Source organism: Pogoniulus pusillus, unplaced genomic scaffold, assembly GCF_015220805.1.
Source record: "Pogoniulus pusillus isolate bPogPus1 unplaced genomic scaffold, bPogPus1.pri scaffold_66_arrow_ctg1, whole genome shotgun sequence".
NCBI classification, from domain to species: domain Eukaryota; kingdom Metazoa; phylum Chordata; class Aves; order Piciformes; family Lybiidae; genus Pogoniulus; species Pogoniulus pusillus.
The window spans coordinates 439622-458758 of NW_026974715.1; the positions used below are offsets into that span (position 1 = coordinate 439622).

The following is a 19137-nucleotide window of genomic DNA, read 5'->3' on the forward strand; positions in this document are numbered from 1 at the left end:
GCAGAAGGCATGGATCTCATCCTTCTGTTGTCAGCTCTTTGCACTGATTTATTGTGTGATGGTTTGGATGTTCCCTCCCCTCCCACACTGAAGAGAATCACCCAGACTAGACTCAGTCATTGGAAATGGAATGAAGCTTTATAGTTACAGCTCAGCACAGTACACAAGCAGGTATGTACAATAGATACTGAACTTCACACATGAACCAGTAGTACAGAAACACAGCAGCCCTCCCAGAAACCAGAGTGCCCTGGATAGGCTCCCAACCACCCTTCCTTCTCCTGTCCACCCCTCTGCCTTATCTCAGACTTTGCCTTACGTTCAAGGGTGAGTTTGGAGGCTCAGCCAGGGGGGTTAGGAAGCAGAAGGATTAGTCAGGCAGCAAGTTAGGTTAGAGAGAAGTTCATGCAGCCCCAAGAGACAGAAAGCAACTCTGTTATCTACATTTGTGTTCTTGTTTTTGTCCATCTCAGCAAGCCTGAGTCCAGCAGACATCACCACTGCTCCCTTTTCACAGCCTAGCATCTAATTCTTCTCACCAAAATATCCCAGCTAGGTTCAAACTAGCACACAGTGTAAGACCTGTCCTTGGCAAAGGGAAGGGGAAGTGTTCATAGAACAGAACAGAAATTGTTTCCATTGCCAGCCTGAGCTGATACCTTGCAAAGTCCATTCTGAGAACCAAAATTCTCTGACCATGTTTTGGACAAGCTCTCTTTGCTGAGCAGCTGACACTAATAATCATGGTTAGCATGAGCTAAATGTTGTCAGTTCAGTTTCATCAAGCTGAAAGCTGCTCCTGCCTAGCTCCCAGCTGTGTGTTCCCACTCTGTTCCAGATGCATCAACTGCACAGATACAGAGAGTTGGTTGATGTTGATCTGACAGGAAGGGAAACAATCCACCAAGAAATTTGCTGCTTGCTTTTTCATCTGTGCCCAATGACTGGGTCTGATATTGTGCTCTGCATGGTTGTGTGACCATGGAAGGAAACTTGGGGTGGGAAAGGGGAATGTGAAGCTATCGCAGTGCCAGAGTGCAGCAGTGATGGCAGAAGTGTCCATTCACATCTTCAAATCTATGATAGCATCAGGTGGGAGACACAAATGTTCCTGCAGGTCAGAGAGTCATGGAATCAACCAGGTGGGAAGAGACCTCCGAGATCATCAAATCCAACCTAGCACCCAGCCCTAGCCAGGCAACCAGACCATGGCACTGAGTGCCTCATCCAGGCTTTGCTTCAACACCTCCAGGGACGGTGCCTCCACCACCTCCCTGGGCAGCCCATTCCAATGCCAATCACTCTCTCTGCCAACAACTTCCTCCTAACATCCAGTCTAAACCTCCCTGGCATGACTTGAGACTGTCCACTTGTTCTGTTGCTGCTTGCCTGGCAGAGGAGACCAACCCCCACCTGGCTACAGCCTCCCTTCAGGTAGTTGTAGACAGCAATGAGGTCAGCCCTGAGCCTCCTCTTCTCCAGGCCAAACACCCCCAGCTCCCTCAGCCTCTCCTCACAGGGCTGTGCTCCAGGCCCCTCACCAGCTTTGTGTCCTTCTCTGGACACATTCCAGTACCTCAACATCTCTCCTGAATTGCAGAGCCCAGAACTGGACACAGCACTCAAGGTGTGGCCTGAGCAGTGCTGAGCACAGGGGCAAAATAACCTCCCTTGTCCTGCTGGCCACACTGCTCCTGATGCAGGCCAGGATGCCATTGGCTCTCTTGGCCACCTGGGCACACTGCTGGCTCATGTTCAGCTACTCTCCACCAGTACCCTCAGGCCCCTTCTTCCTTTAGGAGGTTCCATAACTACAGACTGTGATTTTTTTTCACCAGGGTTGCATCAGGGTAGCAGAAACAAAATGGTATTTCTGTCTGCCAAGAAGCAACCCCTCAGCCCTTTCAGATACAACATGTGACCATTTCAGGATCTTGGTGGTCCTTTCCAAGCACAGTGACTCACAGTGATGAGATGTTGTGGTGAGGGATTTGGTTTGGCCAAGGGCTTGTCCCAGTGAAACTAAGGACTGCACTCGATGGGCTTGAGGGTCTTTTCCAATCTAAGCCATTCTGTGATGCTGTGACTCACCTCAGCTACGGCTACTGTACCATTAGCACACTTTGTCTGAAGCTGCAGATGCTGACAGCAGGATCCTGAGAGGCAACAGTGCCCAATAGAGCAACTCCTTAAAATTAGACTAACTTTGGCAAAGAAAAAATTCTAATCCAATTCTCAGGACTAGAGCCAAGCTTTAGGACAGACATCATCTTGCTGCATAGGGTGGGAAAAGAACATTCATAATAAACTCTGCCTTCCAAGAGCTGCTAAGAGAAATATTTGTGACAGGAAACTTCAGGATGAAGTAATAAATTAAAATGAACCTAGAAGGGCAGGAGAGGAAATAAACCACCCCCAAGTAGAGTAGGGGCAAAGTCTATGCCTAAAGAAGCAAACACTCATTATAGATTCTTTAAAGATGTTCCTTTGGAAGAAAGACAACCCTGTGAGAGGTCAGAGAAGCCAAGAAACATACTCCCTGCCCAAAAAAAGCCTGGATTTGTATAAAGGGCTTTGGTATGGTCTCCAGAAGAGACCACTGGAATCATTTAGTCTCATCACCTGGCTAAAAAGAGTCAATTTCACCACTCACTTGTGCATACAAACTACAGGTTGCTGTTGGACATAGACTCTCTCTAGAGAGAAAGCAATGCCTACCTTGAAGACTCTGGGTGAGGGAAAGCCAACCACGCTCCCTAGGTAAGCTGCAGCTGGTATTGTTCTCATGTCATGTACCCAGACCTCAGCAAAACCTCTGACACCATCTGCCACACAAGCTCCTGGCAAAGCTGGCAGCTCATGGCTGGGACAGATTCACTCTGGTATGGGTCAAGAACTGGCTGGAGGGCTGGGCTCAGAAAGCAGTGGTGAATAGTGCCACATCCAGTTGGCAGCTGTCACCAGTGGTGTGCCCCAAGGATCAATCCTGGGCCCAGTTCTCTTCAATATCTTTATTGATGATCTGGATGAGGAGATTGAGTCCAGAATCAGTAAGTTTGCAGATGACACCAAGCTAGGAGCAGGTGTCAAGCTAGGTCCCTGCAGAGGGACCTGGCCAGGCTGGATGGGTGGGCAGAGGCCAATGGGATGAGATTGAACAAGGCCAAGTGCAGGGTTCTGCACTTTGGCCACAACAACCCCAAGCAGTGCTACAGGCTGGGGACAGAGTGGCTGAGAGCAGCAGGAGGAAAGGGACCTGGGGGTACTGATAGAGAGTAGGCTGAGAGAATTTGGGTGCTTTAGTCTGGAAAAAAGCAGACTGGGGGAGGAGTTTCATAACTGCTTATAAACACTTAAAGGGTGGGTGCCAGGAGGGTGGTACCAGTCTGCTTTCACTGGTGCCCAGTGACAGGACAAGGGCCAAGAGGCAGAAACTAGAACATATGTGTGCTCCTCTTCTGAACATCAGGATGATCTTTAACTTAAGGCTGACAGAGCTGTGAGGAGGCTCCATCTCTGGAGACATTACAGTCCTGCTGTGTGACCTTCTCTAGCTGAACCTGCCTTGACACGGGAGCTGGACTTGATCTCCAGAGATCATTTCCAACCCCTGTCATTCTGTTACAATGTGGCCTACAGATCGAGGGAGGTGATTCTCTCCCTCTGCTCTGATCTGCTGAGACCCCACCTGGAGTACTGCATCCAGTTCTGGAGCCCTCATTACAAGAAGGATGTGGATGTGCTGGAGCACGCCCAGAGAAGAGTCATGAGGATGCTCAGAGGGCTGAAGCAGCTCTGCTGTAAGGACAGACTGAAAGAGTTGGGGCTGTTCAGGCTGGAGAAGAGAAGGCTATGAGGTGACCTTATTGTGACCTTCCAGGATCTGAAGGGGCCTACAAAAAGTCTGTGGAGGGACTTTTTAGGCTGTCAGGGAGTGACAGGACTAGGGGGGATGGAGCAGAGCTGGAGATGGGTAAGTTCAGACTGGATGTGCAGGGGAAGTTGTTCAGCATTAGAGTGGTGAGAGGCTGGAATGGGTTGCCCAGGGAGGTGGTTGAGGGCCCACGGCTGGAGGTGGTTAAGGCCAGGCTGATGTAGGGTAGGGTGTCCCTGGGCATGGCAGGGGGCTTGGAACTAGATGATCCTTGTGGTCTCTTCCAACCCTGACTGATTCTATGTACCTACCTCAAAGAGAAAAGCCTGGCAGCACTGCTCACTGCATTCCTTCTTAGCACTGCTGCTGGTCTTGTCTTGCTGCAGCAGCTTGCACACATCTCACTGCATGCACTGCTGCCTGCACATCCCAAAGAGCTCTAAGAAAGATGTTAAGGTTGCTGTGAACAAAATACAAGTGGGAGCACACAGATTCAGGCACCTGAAGAAACAGCAGAACCATGATTACAAGAAAACTTCTCTGTGGATAATGAAGAACTTCCCTCTCAGGAGCACAGCTGAGGAGATCACTGGTCTGTTCAGATCAGACAAGCTGCACTCTGGGCAGAGCACAGCACTCCTGACCTTCCAGTGGAGGATGCTGAGGATGGCAGCAAAGCCAGCACAGGATGGCACACACACCATTCCTTCTCCAGTACACAAGAGACAGGTGTTTCCTGTAAGGAACAGAAGATTGAAGGAGAGGGAGGCAAGCAAAATGCTGAGGCAAAGCACCACCCTCTGCCAACTGCCGGCTCAGGAACAATGTCAAAGTCTGGTTTAAGCAGTGCAGAAGCAGCCCAGAAACAAGACCAGGACTTGACCTCCAGCTTTAAGCATATCTTAGGAAGAAATTCTTTACACAGAGGGTGGGGAGGCACTGGAACAGGTTTCCCAGGGAGGCTGTGGATGCTCCCTCCCTGGAAGCATACGAGGCCAGGTTGCATGAGGTCTTGAAGCAACCTGATCTAGCAGGAGGTGTCCCTGCCCTTGGCAGAGCAGGTAGGAACCAGATGCTCTTTAAGGTCCCTTCCAACTAAAACTGTTCTAGGATTCTGTGATCCATTCCACCCTGTGTTAGACACAAACAGCCCCACAGAGAGCCCCTGGGCAGACATCCAAACGCTTGTGAGTGCTAGGGAAATGTATGGGAATGAGAGTGACTGAGAATGGATGTGAGCCACGGATGCTGCCTTCAGCAGTGCGCTGCAGGTCACCACCTGTTGCCAAGGGACACCACATGGACTCCAGATGACTCCATGTGAATCCCACCAGAGACCTTTATTGCTCGTTCTGACGTCATATCTATAGACTTGAGCACAGAGCACACATCTACACATTAGCATCACCTAGGCAAGCACAACCCAGTCTTTGACACACAACACCTTGTTTTGCTCATTAACCAGGTGTCCACTATCTCTCCTCTCCCGTGGGAGGCATCCTGAAGCCACAGGAGCCAAGGTGGAAATGCTCCTCAACATCTCCAAAGCCACTATCTCCACCACCTCCCTGGTCAGCCTGTTCCAATGCCTGACCACTCTTGCAGGAAAGACTTTTCCTTATCTCCAAGCTAAACCTCCCCAGCACAATTGCAGGCCACTTCCTCTTGTTCTGTCACCTGGTACTGGGGAGAAGAGACTGAGCCCCTTCTAATTGCAATCTCCTTTCAGGGATGTAGTTGTAGAAAGCAATGAAGTCTCCACTCAGCCTCCTCTTCTCAACACCAAACAAGCTGCTCCTCACAAGTCCTGTTCTCTAAGTAGCAAGCAGATCCTAAGACTTGTTCTGTTAGTAGTAAGCAGGCTCACTCCTCTGACTAACTAGTACTGAGCAGTGTCAGCAACCAGCCAAGGCCCAAGAGACCACAGTGTCATATTTCAGCCTCTATTTCCACACGACTAAGACTGCAGGCTGGTGTAATGCTTGTTTCAGTCCTTTGGCTCACAGGAAGGCAGGAAAGCAGAACAAAGCAATGTCTTTCAGTCTACATCTCTGTCCTCACAAAACCACTGAGAGGGTAACAGCAAAAGGCAGCTCTGCTGTCATTAGACAACCTCTGCAGCTCTTCATGAGGCTGCACAGAAAGCTTTAGCCAGGATAATCATTCAAGTCAGGTCTACAGACTGTTACAGGATCTACAGGAGATATATTTATCTGCCCTCATTTCTCTTTTCTCCAGTTTTTAAGGTCCAATATACATTAAACCATCTCAGGAATAAACCTGTCACCTCTAGGACCTCACTTGACACAGTTTTTTCACAGGCTCACAGGATGTTAGGGCTTGGAAGGGACACAAGGAGCTCATCGAGTCCAACCCCCCTGCCAGAGCAGGACAATCCTGTCTAACACAGAGCACAGAGGAGCACATCCAGACAGGCCTTGAAAGTCTCAAGAGAAGGAGACTCCATGACCTCTCTAGGAAGCCTATGCCAGTGCTCTGTGGTCCCTTCCTTCTTGTTCCAGGCTGCAGTTCTGTGCTGCCTTTCCCATTTAACTTGCTTCCCTACAGGCCAGCTTAAAGCATAGCTGCTTAAATACAGGCAGCTTCAGAAGCAACCTTGGAAGCAGTTCAGAAGCAATCTTTCTGCTGCAGCATTTTGCTAGCAATTGAAGATTTCAAACCTTCTCCCTATTCTGGATATATATGGTGCATCACCATTCTTGTTCAGACTGCACTGTGGGGTCAGAAGAATCCCTTATGTGCCCCATTTAGTGCATCCAAATCACAGGAGGTGGAGGACTCAGCAAGCAGGAACTGAACTGAATTTGGGAATACTCAGAGCAGATGTGCTTCAGCTGCTGATTAGGTTGAGTCCTAGAACCCACAGCAGTGGTAGCCCAAGGTATGCCTCCAAAACATTACACATCTTGGAACCTCATCACAAACTGCTTTACTCTACAAACAGATCTACTTCTTCAGCATCCTACTGCATGCTAGCATGGGGACAGCCAGACAACCCCCACTCTGTTTTCTGGCTTGCAAGTCATTCTCCTTTCATACTCTTGCCACTTTGAAAGAGAAGGAGGCTATTCAAAGGCTGTCCTCATTTCCTTTTTGCCTGACAGAGACAGGCAATATCTCATCTACTCCTGGATACTACATTATGGGCTATGAAATATTAGATTTGATTCTTTTCCTCACCAGGAAAATACTCCTGCAGAGCATTTGGAAAGAGAAATAAGGCTGCTTTCCTCTCACTAAAATAATTCATAGCAATGGAGCACCAGTCACAGAATCAACCAGGCTGGAAGAGACCTCCAAGCTCAGCCAGTCCAACCTAGCACCCAGCCCTGGCCAATCAACCAGACCACGGCACTAAGTGCCTCATGCAGGCTTTGCTTCAACACCTCTAGGAACGACGACTCCATCACCTCCCTGGGCAGCCCATTCCAATGCCAATCACTCTCTCTGGGAAGAGCTTCTTCCTAACATCCAGCCTAGACCTGCCCCAACACAACTTGAAACTGTGTCCCCTTGTTCTGCTGCAGGTTGCCTGGAAGAAGAGACCAACCCCACCTGGCTACAGCCTCCCTTCAGGTAGTTGTAAACAGCAATGAGCTCTGCCCTGAGTCTCCTCTTCTCCAGGCTGCACACCCCCAGTTCTAACAGCCCAGTTTGGGTGCACACCAGGACATAGGCAAAGTGTCCAAACCTCAAGGTTCCAAGCAGTGACTGACTCTCAAAGAAACATGCATCAAGAGGAGTAAGACCTTGACAAGCTCTACAGAAGACAGCTCATAAAATCTGTGACATGTGAAATGCTTTCAGTATTTATCCCTTAACATGGCAAAAATGCCACAGCCAACAGAAATTGTAAATGAAATAGCAGCTACAGCAACCATGTGAAGCTCATCTGTAACCTCTCTGCTCTTGAGTCACCTCATTATAATTGTGTGAAATTGTGTTCAACAGGAGAAGCCTTTCAAGAAGGGAAGGACAAACATTAGGTTTGCCTTCAGAAAGAAGGCAGCCAAGAAAGGATCGGTCCCTTTGGCCAACTCTCCCCCTAGGGCAATTGGGGCACAGAGGAGCAAGAGTTCCCTTTTGTATCCCTGCTCCACGCCGTTTAGCAGCCATCAAAGAGCAGTTGCCAAAGAATCCTTCAGAAGAGGCCAAGCACAGGAGGCAACATCCTCCTAATGGCTGGAGACAATCAGACAGTGAATCACCGAGCTGCCTGCAGCCAGCTGAAGAAAGCCTCCTCAAGAGCCCTTGGCCGCCCTGCGGGACAGCAAACGCTGCTGCTCTGCAGGACCCACGCTGCTGGGCAGCTTCCTTCAACAGCCTGCTCCTGGCACAGAGGCAGAGCAGCAGAGAATGGGCTGGGTCGGAAGGGACCTTCAGGATCAGCCAGTTCCAGCCTCTTGCCATGGGCAGCGACACCTCCCACCGGCACAGCTCGCTCAGACCTTGAGCCCCTCCAGGCAGGAGGCAGCCACAACCTCCCCTGGCAACCTGTGCCAGCCTCTGCCCACCCTCACTGCCAAGGATTCCTTCCTCACCTCCACTCTCACTCTCCCCTCTGCCAGCTCAGAGCCACTGTCCCTCATCCTGGCGCTCCCAGCCCTTGTCACAGGTCCCTCCCCAGCTCCTCTGGAGCCCTTCAGGCACTGCAAGGCTGCTCTAAGGTCTCCCTGGAGCCTTCCCTTCTGCAGGCTGCACAGCCCCAGCTCCCCCAGCCTGGCCCCGCAGGGGAGGCTCTGCAGCCCTCCCCTCACCCTGGTGGCCTCCTCTGGACCCTCTCAGCAGTTCCAGCTCCTCCCTGGGCCGGGCACAGCAGCACTGGAGGCAGTGCTGCAGGTGGAGCCAGGTAGATACTCCCAGAGCAGCCGTGGGGTGGCAGGGAGAGGAGCCAGAAAAGGGCCCGGGCTCAGCACTGCTCTCATCTGCTGCTGCCAGGAGAGTGCCAGCCCTGAGCCCTGAGCCTCGCTCGGTGCCAGTCCCCTGCAGCCTCTGCCTTGGCTCCCCTCCCTTTCCTGTCTCCTGGTAAGAGACTGAAGGCAGCAGAGGCAGCTGGGGGAGCTCAGCCCTTGCACCAAACCGTTTCCCCAGCCCCGGTAATTAAGGGCGGGTTACGCTAATGAGGGAGCCTGAGGCCGTGGGGTCTCCCTGGGGCCAGAGCCGTCAGCAGCCGCTGAGTGCCGCAGCTGCCATTCAGGCCTGCTGTGAGGGCAGCCACGGCCGCGGCTGGCACCGTGCGGGGCCCCGAGCCGCTCAGCACGCCCCGGGCCCTGGGCTGGGCTCTCTCGGCCGCACGGCGCTGGGGCCGCAGGCTCTGCCTGTAATAGGTGATTGTAATTGTTTAATAAAGAAACATTTTAATAGAATTGTAATAGGTAATTGTAATTATTCAATAAAGAAACATTTGAATAGAATGTTAAGCATGCTTAGCTGCAAACGGCAGTGTATATACAGCTGTTGCAAATCAGGAGATGTGCCTAACCGAGAGGTCATGCTAGAGATGGTAATGTGCAAAGAATAAGCTAGCTAATTGCTGAGTATTTCAAAGACTAAAACTTTAGGTGCATCCTTAATTTTGAGCTAAGAGAGAACAGGCCACATGTGGGCTCGGACATTAATCAGTCATGTTCCAAGGACTAAGCTTTAATTTTGAGAAGTGGGATTCGGGACATTAACCAGCCAAAGGAAGTCCATATTTGGAGACGGGTGAACCAGAGGACACCTGAGGAGGACTGCTTACTTCATCCTCAACGACCACCAGAAGGGAAGGCAGACCCTAACCCAAACGAAGGAACATGCGCAGAAAGGATGGGTTTATGTAATTTGCAGGGTGGAACAACGCAGACAACACAGTATAAATATAGGCTAATGAAGAGACTTGTCACGGCAGGTGGCGGAGCGGTGACTCCCCTGTCGTCCAGCGCTGTGACTTTGCTCATATTCTACTTGCCTAATGGAATCAATTTGTAACCTGGACACTTGGATTTTGAGTCATTCTCAATTGATAACATGCCCGCCTCAGGCGCAGCGGGGCCGGGCCGGGGCTGGCTGCAGCCCGAGGCGGTGCCAGGCACCGGCAGCACTGCAGCCCCCAGGGGCGCTGCGCGGAGCGGGCGGAGCGCGGGAGGGAGGGGCGGGGAGGGGCTGGCCGCGGGGGCGGGAGCGGGTGGGGCGCGAGGCGCTCCGCAGCCAATGGGAGGCTGCGCTCGGCCCTTGACCAATCAGCGCGGGGGGCGTGGTCGGCGGCCCCGTTGGAGAGTGCTGCGGAGGAAGCAGCCGGAGAGGGGCGCTGGGAGCTGGCAGCGGAGCGGCTGCGGTGAGTGCCTGGGGGCGGCGTGTGCCGGGGCCCCGGGGGGCGATGTCAGGCCGGGTGGGAGTGTGCTGGGGTCCTGCTGCCTGCAGGAAAGCCCTGGGGGTGCTGGTGGAGAGCAGCCTGCGGGCCTGGGCTGGCCGAGCTGCAGCAGGGGGGGCGCAGGCAGCCCCCGCTCCGCTCTGGGCCCGGGTGGGCTCTGCCCCTTGTCTGCTCTCTTGCCCCACCCTGGGCACTCCCCTCTCTGTCCCTGCTGCTGTCACAGTGCCGCTGCGCGTCCGCGGCCCTGTTGCTATAGCAGCCGGGGCGCAGTGCAGCCGCCGGAGCGCGGTGGTGCGGCGAAGAGCTGCGGGGCGCCGTTGCGGGGCGCCGTTGCGGGGCGCCGTTGCGGCCCTAGAACAAGAGGCCCCTTCCCGGGCAGAGGAGTTTGTGTGGCTGACGCTGGTGCTGTGTGCTCAGCTGACTGCCTCCTCCTGCCTGCAGAGCGCAGAGCCGGGGCAGGGCGAAGCTCGGAGCCTCTCAGCCCCACAGCCGCCAGTGAGGCAGGGGAGCAAAGCAGGAGCCTGCAGCACCGAGAGGCGGCGGCGAGCGAGGCTCTTGAGACGCCTGGCAGCGGCTCCGGGGGCAGAGCCGGCCCGGCCCAGGCGAGCCTCGCCACGGCCCTCGGCGGCTGCCGTCCGACTCCGTCCCGCCGGCGGGAGCCGCCCCGAGCCCTGCAGGCTTCCGGCCGCGGTGCTCGGCGACGGTGGCTGCCGGTGGAGCCCAGCGGCAGCGAGACGCCAGCGGCGGCAGCCTGCATCGCCTCTGCTTCTCCCAGCCGGCAGAGGTGAGTGGCAGAGAGTCGGCGCCCAGAGGCTGGGGGCGAAGGAGCAGTGGGGGTGGGCAGTGCCCCGTGGCAAAGCTGCCACGGCCTCGGCTGGCAGAGCCGGCAAAGGGCAGCACGGGCACAGCTGAGGGGATTTTCCCAGCTGGGGCCAGGCTCTGGCTGCCTTTGTCGGCCTCTCCATAGCCCCTTAGAGGATCCCTGAACTCGGAGGGGCTCAGATGAGCCATGGACATTGCTGGCGTCCTTCAGAGTCAGGCCAGAGTCCAAGGGGCAGAGCCTCAATCAGAAAGCCCTCAGTAGAGCTGCAAACCATTGCTGCTGTCCTCTGCCTGCAGAGAGGGCACTGGGAGGGGAGAGGAACCTCCATCCATCAGCTGCACGGTTGCAGCCCCCAGCTCCTGCCCATGCCACCTACAGGCCCTGTCCTGTCCCTGCAGCCCTCGCTAACGTCTCTCTCTCCATCTCTCTCCCTTGAAAGGCTGCAATGACATCCCCCAGCAGCCTGCTTCAGGCGAAGCTGAAGAGCTGTAGCTCAGCCTTCCTTTGTGGCAGAGCTGTTCCAGCTCCCTGTCTCCTTCTGTGGCCTTCTCTGGCCCCGCTCTTAACTGGTTGATGCCTTCCCTGTGCTGGGGAGCTGGATGCAGCAGGTGAGGAGGAGCCACAGCAGAGTGCAGTGGAAGGGCAGAATCGCCTGCCCTGCTCTGCTGAGCACTTTGAAGAGCCAGGTAATGACACAGTGCCTTGAGTCAAAGCCTCTTTCCTCCTGTGTGCTTCTGCCTGACCTCTCCCTGCTCATGGAACTCCGTTTCTGTAACAGAAGGTCCTGCAGCTGCAGCAGGAGCTTGTGCACGCTGGCAGAGTGCAGCCTCTGGCAGAGTCCTGCCACGAAGCCCAGAAGCTTTCCAGCAGCTGCCTGCAGCAGGAGAGCAGTGAGCTGCAGAGGGAGAATGTCAGTTTGCAGGAGGAGCTGGAGAGATCTGAAGCTAAGGTATGGAGAAAGCCTCTCTCTTGGCAGCAGGTGGCTGCCCTACAGCTGTCTGAGTGCACTCGAGCCAACTGTGCCCCAAGAGCAGAGGGAGTGACCTGGGAGTGACTCAGCTTTGTTTTGTGAGCCTGGGGCCTGCAGTTAGAGAGGTGCCTGAGAGTGAGGTCCCTTTGTCCATCACTGGAGCAGGAGGACAGGTGTGTTTATTTCCCAGCACTGCTTCTGGGTCTGACACAGCAGGGCAGAACCCGCAGGGCCACCTGGAGGATGCCTGCAGGGGAACTGCGTCTGTCCAAGAGCTGGCAGGAGGCCTGCAGCGGTGAGGAGCTCAGAGTGGAGCCAGGCTCTGCCCTCTGTGTTCTTGTGTCCCAGCAAGGCAGCACAGGGTGGCCAGAGCTGCTTTTGCTGTAGGGGAGGTTGTGTCCCAGGCTTCTCTGGGGCTTTGTGCTCTTGTGCACCTCTGTGCTGAGGCCTGTGCTTGCTTGTCAGGGTCCAAGGTGAACATTGCAGGCTGAGCAGCACAGCCCAGGAGCAAGCCAGGAGCACTGCAGCCCTTCATAAAGACCTGCAAGCTGCTGCCTCGGTAAGCCAGTCAGAGCCTGGTTGCTTGGGGGTTGGTGTGGGGCGGTTTGGAGGCGAGGTGCTCCTGGAGAGCCTGGGAGAGATGAGTTCCTCTGTTCTGCTGCCTGGAGGCTGCTCTCCTGGCCTGCTGCCCAGCTGTGTGGCTTTGAGAGTTGTGTGGTGAGATGGCAGCAAGTGCCAGGCAATGGCACCCTTGTGAAGGAGTTGGCAGGGATGCTGCAGTTTGGAGCAGGGCCGAGGCTGGGAGCTCAGGCAGCACTTGAGGCAGTGCTGTGGGACAGGGATTTGGTACTTTTGGCTGCAGGCTTTCCTTGGGCTCTGGTGCTGCTGGGTGCTTGCCCCTGGAGGCCCAGAGCGTGGCAGGAGTTCTTTAGTTGCCTGCACTGTGCTCACCTTCCTGCTCCAGTGCCTGTGGATGCCTTGGCCAGAAGGTGCAGCTCCATACTGCAGCGAGCAGACCTCCCAAGATGAACGTCCAGGACTCAGAAGGGACTCACTGCCAGTGCCCAGAGCCGGAGGACCTGGCCTCGATGGCAAGCTGCAGGGAGGCATTCCTGGCTGGAGCGTGGCAAAGAGAGTGGGCCGTGGGCAGGCACAAGGTAGCAGGCCTGGCTGTGTGCTGCTCTCCAGCAGTGCCCCTGAGTGAGATCTTCCCCACTCTGCTGCTTGGGCCACGGAGAAGCAGTCGCAGGCTGCTGGCCTCAGCTGAGCTGCAGCAGCTGCAGGAGGCAGGGTGAGAGCAGGGGCTGAGGACAGCTGGAGGGTTTAATTGGGAGAGTGAGAAACATTCAGCCTGGGCTGCAGCCCCCAAGGGGCAGAGCGGCTCAGGGTGAGGCTGGCCCAGGCTCAGGAAGCTGACAGGGCAGGGTCAGGAGAAGCTGCAGGCAGCAGCAGACATTTTGCACTGAGCTGAGCTGCAGGACTGGATGAAAAAGCTGAAAGCTGAGCTTTGTGCTGGCCTAGGCAGCGGTGGGGAGCAGCGGGAGGGAAGCTGCTGGGGGCACAGCAGGGCTGCTGCAGAGGCTGAGGTGGGGCAGGGGCAGGCGGCAGCAGAGTGCCCGGAGCTCAGCTGGGGCAGAGGGAAACAGCTGCTGCTGCCTTTGCTGCTCTGCCTCTCTCTCGGCCCTTTTCTTCCTGCCCCTTTCTCAGCCCCTGCCCTGCTCCTCTCTGCCTCCTACCGCCCAGCCGGCGGAGGGGGTGGGGGCGGAGTCAGAGAGAGGGGCGGGGGGGTGGGGGCGGAGGTAGAGGGGCGGGGGGTGGGGGTGGAGTTAGGCAGGCGGGGGGGTGGGGCGGAGTCAGACAGGCTGGGGGGTGGGGGTGGAGTCAGACAGGCGGGGGCGTGGGGGCGGAGGTAGACAGATGGGGTGGGGGCGGAGTTAGTCAGATGGGGGGGGTGGGGGAGGCGTTAGGTGGTGGTTGGGGGCGGAGTTAGTCAGGCGGGGGTGTGGGGGGCGGAGTTAGGCAGGCGGGGGAGTGGGGGCGGAGTTAGGCAGGCGGGGGTGGGGGCGGAGTTAGACAGGTGGGGGGGTGGGGGCGGAGGTAGACAGGTGGGGTGGGGGCGGAGTTAGTCAGGTGGGGGGTGGAGGAGGAGTTAGGTGGTGGGGTGGGGGCGGAGTTAGGCAGGTGGGGGGGTGGGGGCGGAGTTAGTCAGGCGGGGGGGTGGGGGCGGAGTTAGAGAGGCGGGGGGTGGGGGCGGAGTTAGGCGGTGGGGTGGGGGCGGAGTTAGACAGGCGGGGTGGTGGGGGCGGAGTTAGAGAGGCGGGGTGGTGGGGGCGGAGTTAGGCGGTGGGGTGGGGGCGGAGTTAGACATGCGGGTGGTGGGGGCGGAGTTAGAGAGGCGGGGGGGTGGGGGCGGAGTTAGACAGGCGGGGGGGTGGGGGTCGGAGTGAGAGGGCGGGGGGGTGGGGGCAGAGTTAGGCAGGCGGGGGGGTGGGGGCGGAGTTAGTTAGGCGGGGGGTGGGGACGGAGTTAGTTAGGCGGGGGGTGGGGGCGGAGTTAGTTAGGCGGGGGGTGGGGGCGGAGTTAGTCAGGCGGGGGGGGTGGGGGCGGAGTTATACAGGCGGGGGGGTGGGGGCGGAGTTAGGCAGGCGGGGGGGTGGGGGCGGAGTTAGGCAGGCGGTAGGGTGGGGGTCGGAGTTAGGCAGGCGGGGGGGTGGGGTCGGAGTTAGGCAGGCGGTAGGGTGGGGGTCGGAGTTAGGCAGGCGGGGGGGTGGGGGTGGAGTTAGGCAGGAGGGGGGTGGGGGCGGAGTTAGGCAGGCGGGGGGTAGGGGCGGAGTCAGGCGGGGGGGTGGGGTCGGAGTCAGGCGGGGGGTGGGGGCGGAGTCAGACAAGCATGGGTAGGGGGCGGAGTTAGTCAGGCGGCGATGTGGGGGCGGAGTTAGACAGGCGGGGGTGGGGGCGGAGTTAGGCAGGCGGGGGTGGGGGCGGAGTTAGACAGGCGGGGGGGGTGGGGGCGGAGTTAGAGAGGCGGGGGGTGGGGCGGGGTAGGCAGGATGGGGGTGGGGTCGGAGTTCTACAGGTGGGATGGGAGGGGGGAGGGAAGGGGGCAGGGGAGGGGGGGCGGGGAGGAGGTAGAGAGGGGAGGGGCTGTCGGCAGAGAGAGGCAGAGGAGCCAAGGGCACAGCAAAGGCTCTGCCCGCACACAGCTCTGCTCTGGCACAGCTCTTCCCCCTCTGCCCCGGCTGAGCTCCAGGCCCTGTGCTGCCGCCTGCCTCGGCTCCACCTCAGCCTCTGCAGAGCTGAAGCTGCCGGCAGCAGCAGCAGCACTGTTGCTGCCTTCTGTCCCACGCAGCTGCTGCTGTGCAGTTGGCAGCGATTCTGTCACGGCTCTTGCTCTGGCCCCTGCAGCACTGCCCACGTTGAGACTCTGGAGCCAGTGAGGTTGTCATTGAACCTTGCCACGCATGGAGGCAGTGAGGCAGCTGCCACAGCCCATGGCTGCACTGCAGTGCACTGAAACAAGAGCAGCTCAGTGTCCTGCCAAGCAGAGGCAGCTCTCCAGAACCTTCTCCTCACTGTTTGACTGCAAGGCAGAAAGTTCAGATTTCAGGGGCAGGTTTCTGCAGCAGAGGCATTGCCCCCACGCCTGCAAGCACCTGGCTGCGGTGCAGCCCAGCCAAAGCCTGCTGGGGACTCCCTTGGGAATGCTGATAGGGAATGAAGCACAACGCTGAGATCTTCCCCACTTTGCTGCTTCGGCCACGGAGAAGCAGTCGCAGGCTGCAGGAGGCAGGGTAAGAGCAGGGGCTGAGGCCAAGCAAATAAGGCTCAACTATAGCTGCTGTGAGTGGAGCTGCTCCTGAATGCCCCAGGGGCAAAGGAACCTTTGCATCTACTCTGCCTTGCAATGGCTTCTGCTGCTGGGCATTGAGCCCAGAGGAGGCAGGGCAGGGCTATGGCACCAGGAATCTTTTGTTACTGTGGCACAGCACTTTGGAGAGTGGGAAGCATTCAGCCTGGGCCTGGGTTGCAGCCCCCAAGGGGAAGATTGGATCAGGCTGAGGCTAACACAGCCTCAGGAAGCTCACAGGGCAGGATAAGGAGAAGCTGCAGGCCCCAGGCACACATTTACCCAGCGGAGAAAAGAGAAGGGGAGAGAAGAGAGGGGGGCAGAGAGCGAGAGGCAGGGAGGGGCAGATAGATGGGCAGGGGAATGGGAGGAGTGAGACAGGTGGGGGGGGTGGGGGCGGAGTCAGACAGAGGGGCAGGAGTGTCGGGGGGAGGAGACAGACAGAGAGGCGGGGGGGGGGGGGGGGGGGGGGGGGGGGAGGGGTGGCTCAACTATAGCTCCTGTTAGAGGAGCTGCTTCTGAATGCCCCAGGGGCAAAGGAACCTTTGCACTTACTCTGCCTTGCAATGGCTTCTGCTGCTGGGCATTCAGCCCAGAGGAGGCAGGGCAGGACTATGGCACCGGGAACCTTTTGTTACTGTGGCACAGCAGTTTGGAGAGTGGGAAGCATTCAGCCTGGGCCTGGGTTGCAGCCTCCAAGGGGAAGATTGGATCAGGCTGAGGCTAACACAGCCTCAGGTAGCTCACAGGGCAGGGTAAGGAGAAGCTGCAGGCACCAGGCACACATTTTGCACTGAGCTGAGCTGCATCAATAGATTCAAAAGATGAAAGCTGAGCTTTGTGCTCAGCTAGACCCTAAGGACAAGTGCTGCAGAGCAGCTTTGGGAAGCAGCAGTGTGCATGCTGCAGCCAGAGGGCCAAATGCCAGCAGAGGGGTCAGAGCCTTGCTCAGCAGCAGGCAATGCTACAGTGCACAGTGCATGAACCCAGCAGCAGCTTGCACAGAGAGCAGCTGCTGCTTCCCAACTGCCAGTGGCTGCTGCTGCTGCTGCAACCTCGTTACAGGAGCTTGTGTGGAAGCACTGAGAGCACCTCAGGCTTACCTTCAAAACGACTCCCCCAGCAGGAGCAGAGGGCACCGTGGAGGTGCCCTCAGAGCCAAAAGCAAAGAGCTTTGCTCCAGGGAACTGGACTTGCTTGTAGCCACTGCCCCCGCACAGCACAGAGGGACCTGTGGCTGCGCTGGGAAGATGCTGCTCAGACACCTTCGAGCCACTGCTGTGGATGTTCCATTGCATGAGCTGGCATGGCAAGGAGAGGACAAAAGCCCCAAGTCCAGTGGGCTGGGAGGAAAGCCAAGTGACTGTTCCTCACAGAGGATGGCCCTGGGACACCTCTGAGTGCCTCTCTTGACCCAACACAGGCTGCAGAGCACCACGAGTGCCAAGCTTCCACAGGCACTGCTGCCTGTGTGTATTGCCACATCACTGCTGGCTCGTGCTCAGCCAGCATGCCACCAGCACCCCCAGGTGCCCCAAGCCTGCAGTGCTGCCTGAGGTTGGTGTGACCCCGGTGCAGGACCCCACACTTGGCTCTGTTACACCTCATACACCTGACCTTGCTCCATTGATGCAGCCTGTCCAGATCCCTCTGCAGACTCTCCTGCCCTGCAGCAGGTCAGCACTGCCACCCAATGTGGTGCCATCTGCAAACGCAGCCAGGGGGCACTGAGTCCCCTCCTCAGATGGGTGCTGTGCAGCACCCCCAACCCTAAGACTGCAGTGAGCAGCCTGCAGAGCCGCCAGAGGCTGAGGGCATTGTTGCTGCTGTCCCCAGCGGCGGGGGAGCCACCTGGCTTACTGCAAGCTGATTCAGTAGCTTCAGGGCCCAGGTACTGCAGCACCCAGGCCACATCAGCAGTTTTGTGTCTTAATTGGAGCCCCCCAAAGCTGTGCTGCAAAAGAGCTGAGGAGGTCTTGTGAAGATGCCATGGCCTTGGTTTGGCCGAGACTGATGGAGCAAGGCTACAACAAACACCTGTGCTGCTCTGGGCTGGCAGGGAGCAGCTGGGGCAGCCTGTTCAGCCTGCTGATGAGAATCTGCTGCCCTGCTGCTCACGCCAGCTTTGTAGCACAAGTGCTGGCTGGAGCAGAGGGTGGGGAGGCTTGGAGTTCAGCTCTGGGGGGCTTTCTTCCACTCTCTGGGTTGGGGTCTGTGTCTCTTTCACTTGGCTTGGACACTGCCCTTTGCCACTTGCTGCTTTGTTTGCTGAGTGTGTTCTGCTGCCTTGGTTTGCTTTGCTTGCTCAGAAGGTGCTGTACATTGAGTTACTTTGCATTAAACTCTCCTTGTCTCAACCCACAGGGCTCTGGTTTCCTTCTCTCTCTCCCCTTGAGCTCACTCTGTCTCAAAGCAGGGCAGTACCCAGCGCCAAGGCAGATGTTCACCCCCAGGAGGTCAGCCAGAGCTCACCTTGCCATCCCCACCTGTGCTGGAGACTGTTCTCAGCGTAGCTGCACTCAGCGGAGTAGCCTTCCCCATCGGGAGCCTTCCAGCCCATGGCACACTCCTGCTGCTGCGTGTCTGAGGGGCAGCCAGCACTGAGCACACCTTGCACTCACCCACAGCTGAAGGCCTTCATCTCCAGGAGGTCTCCATCCCAGCCCTCTAAGCCAGCCTGGAGGCAGCGACCCAAGGCCAGCAGCCTGTGCTTACTCTCCAGCACGTGGGGCTTTTGCACTGGCCACAGATCACTGCCTCTCAGGAGCTCACTTCTTCCTCCAGCTGTACAGGGCTGCTGAGAGGCTCTCTGCCAGCTGCAGGCACTCTGCAACCAGGGCCACAGCCACCTTTCTTCTCCTCCTCCCCTTGCTCTCCACTCCATCCAAGCAGCTGCTGGCAGCTCTCTTCCCACAGACCATCTGATTGCAGCCTCCACCCCAGTGTCCAGGCCAGAAGCAGATCTCTCCTTCACAAAATAGGGAGGCCTAAAAACGCCTCCAGCACAGGGTTCCTGCCTGGTGACAGTGGGGCAGGCTGTGGATGGAGTCTACCTGGACTTGAGCAAATCCTTTGACACTGTCTGCCACAAGCAGCTCCTGGCCAAGCTGGCAGCTCATGGCTTGGAGAGATTCACTGTGTGCTGGGTCAGGAAGTGGCTGGATGGCAGAGCCCAGAGAGTGGTGGTGAATGGTGCCACATCCAGTTGGCAGCTGGCACTGGTGGTGTGCCCCAGGGGTCAGTGCTGGGC

At 57.2% G+C, this 19137-nt stretch overlaps 2 long non-coding RNA genes across 3 annotated transcripts; one reads left to right on the forward strand and one right to left on the reverse strand.

Moving 5' to 3' along the window:
* Positions 1–119: 119 nt before the first annotated feature.
* On the reverse strand, positions 120–10206 carry LOC135174487 (uncharacterized). The gene is made up of 3 exons (XR_010301935.1): positions 8653–10206; positions 4186–4610; positions 120–1111 (listed from the first exon to the last, which is right to left on the reverse strand). It is a non-coding gene; the product is annotated as an uncharacterized LOC135174487 (long non-coding RNA).
* LOC135174484 (uncharacterized) lies at positions 10170–18500 on the forward strand. Of its 2 annotated transcripts, none has more exons than XR_010301930.1 (6): positions 10170–10211; positions 10689–11031; positions 11510–11756; positions 11849–12019; positions 12506–12599; positions 18252–18500. It is a non-coding gene; the product is annotated as an uncharacterized LOC135174484 (long non-coding RNA). The 2 variants fall into 2 exon arrangements; XR_010301929.1 differs by lacking the exon at positions 18252–18500 and adding an exon at positions 13005–13197.
* Positions 18501–19137: the final 637 nt, after the last annotated feature.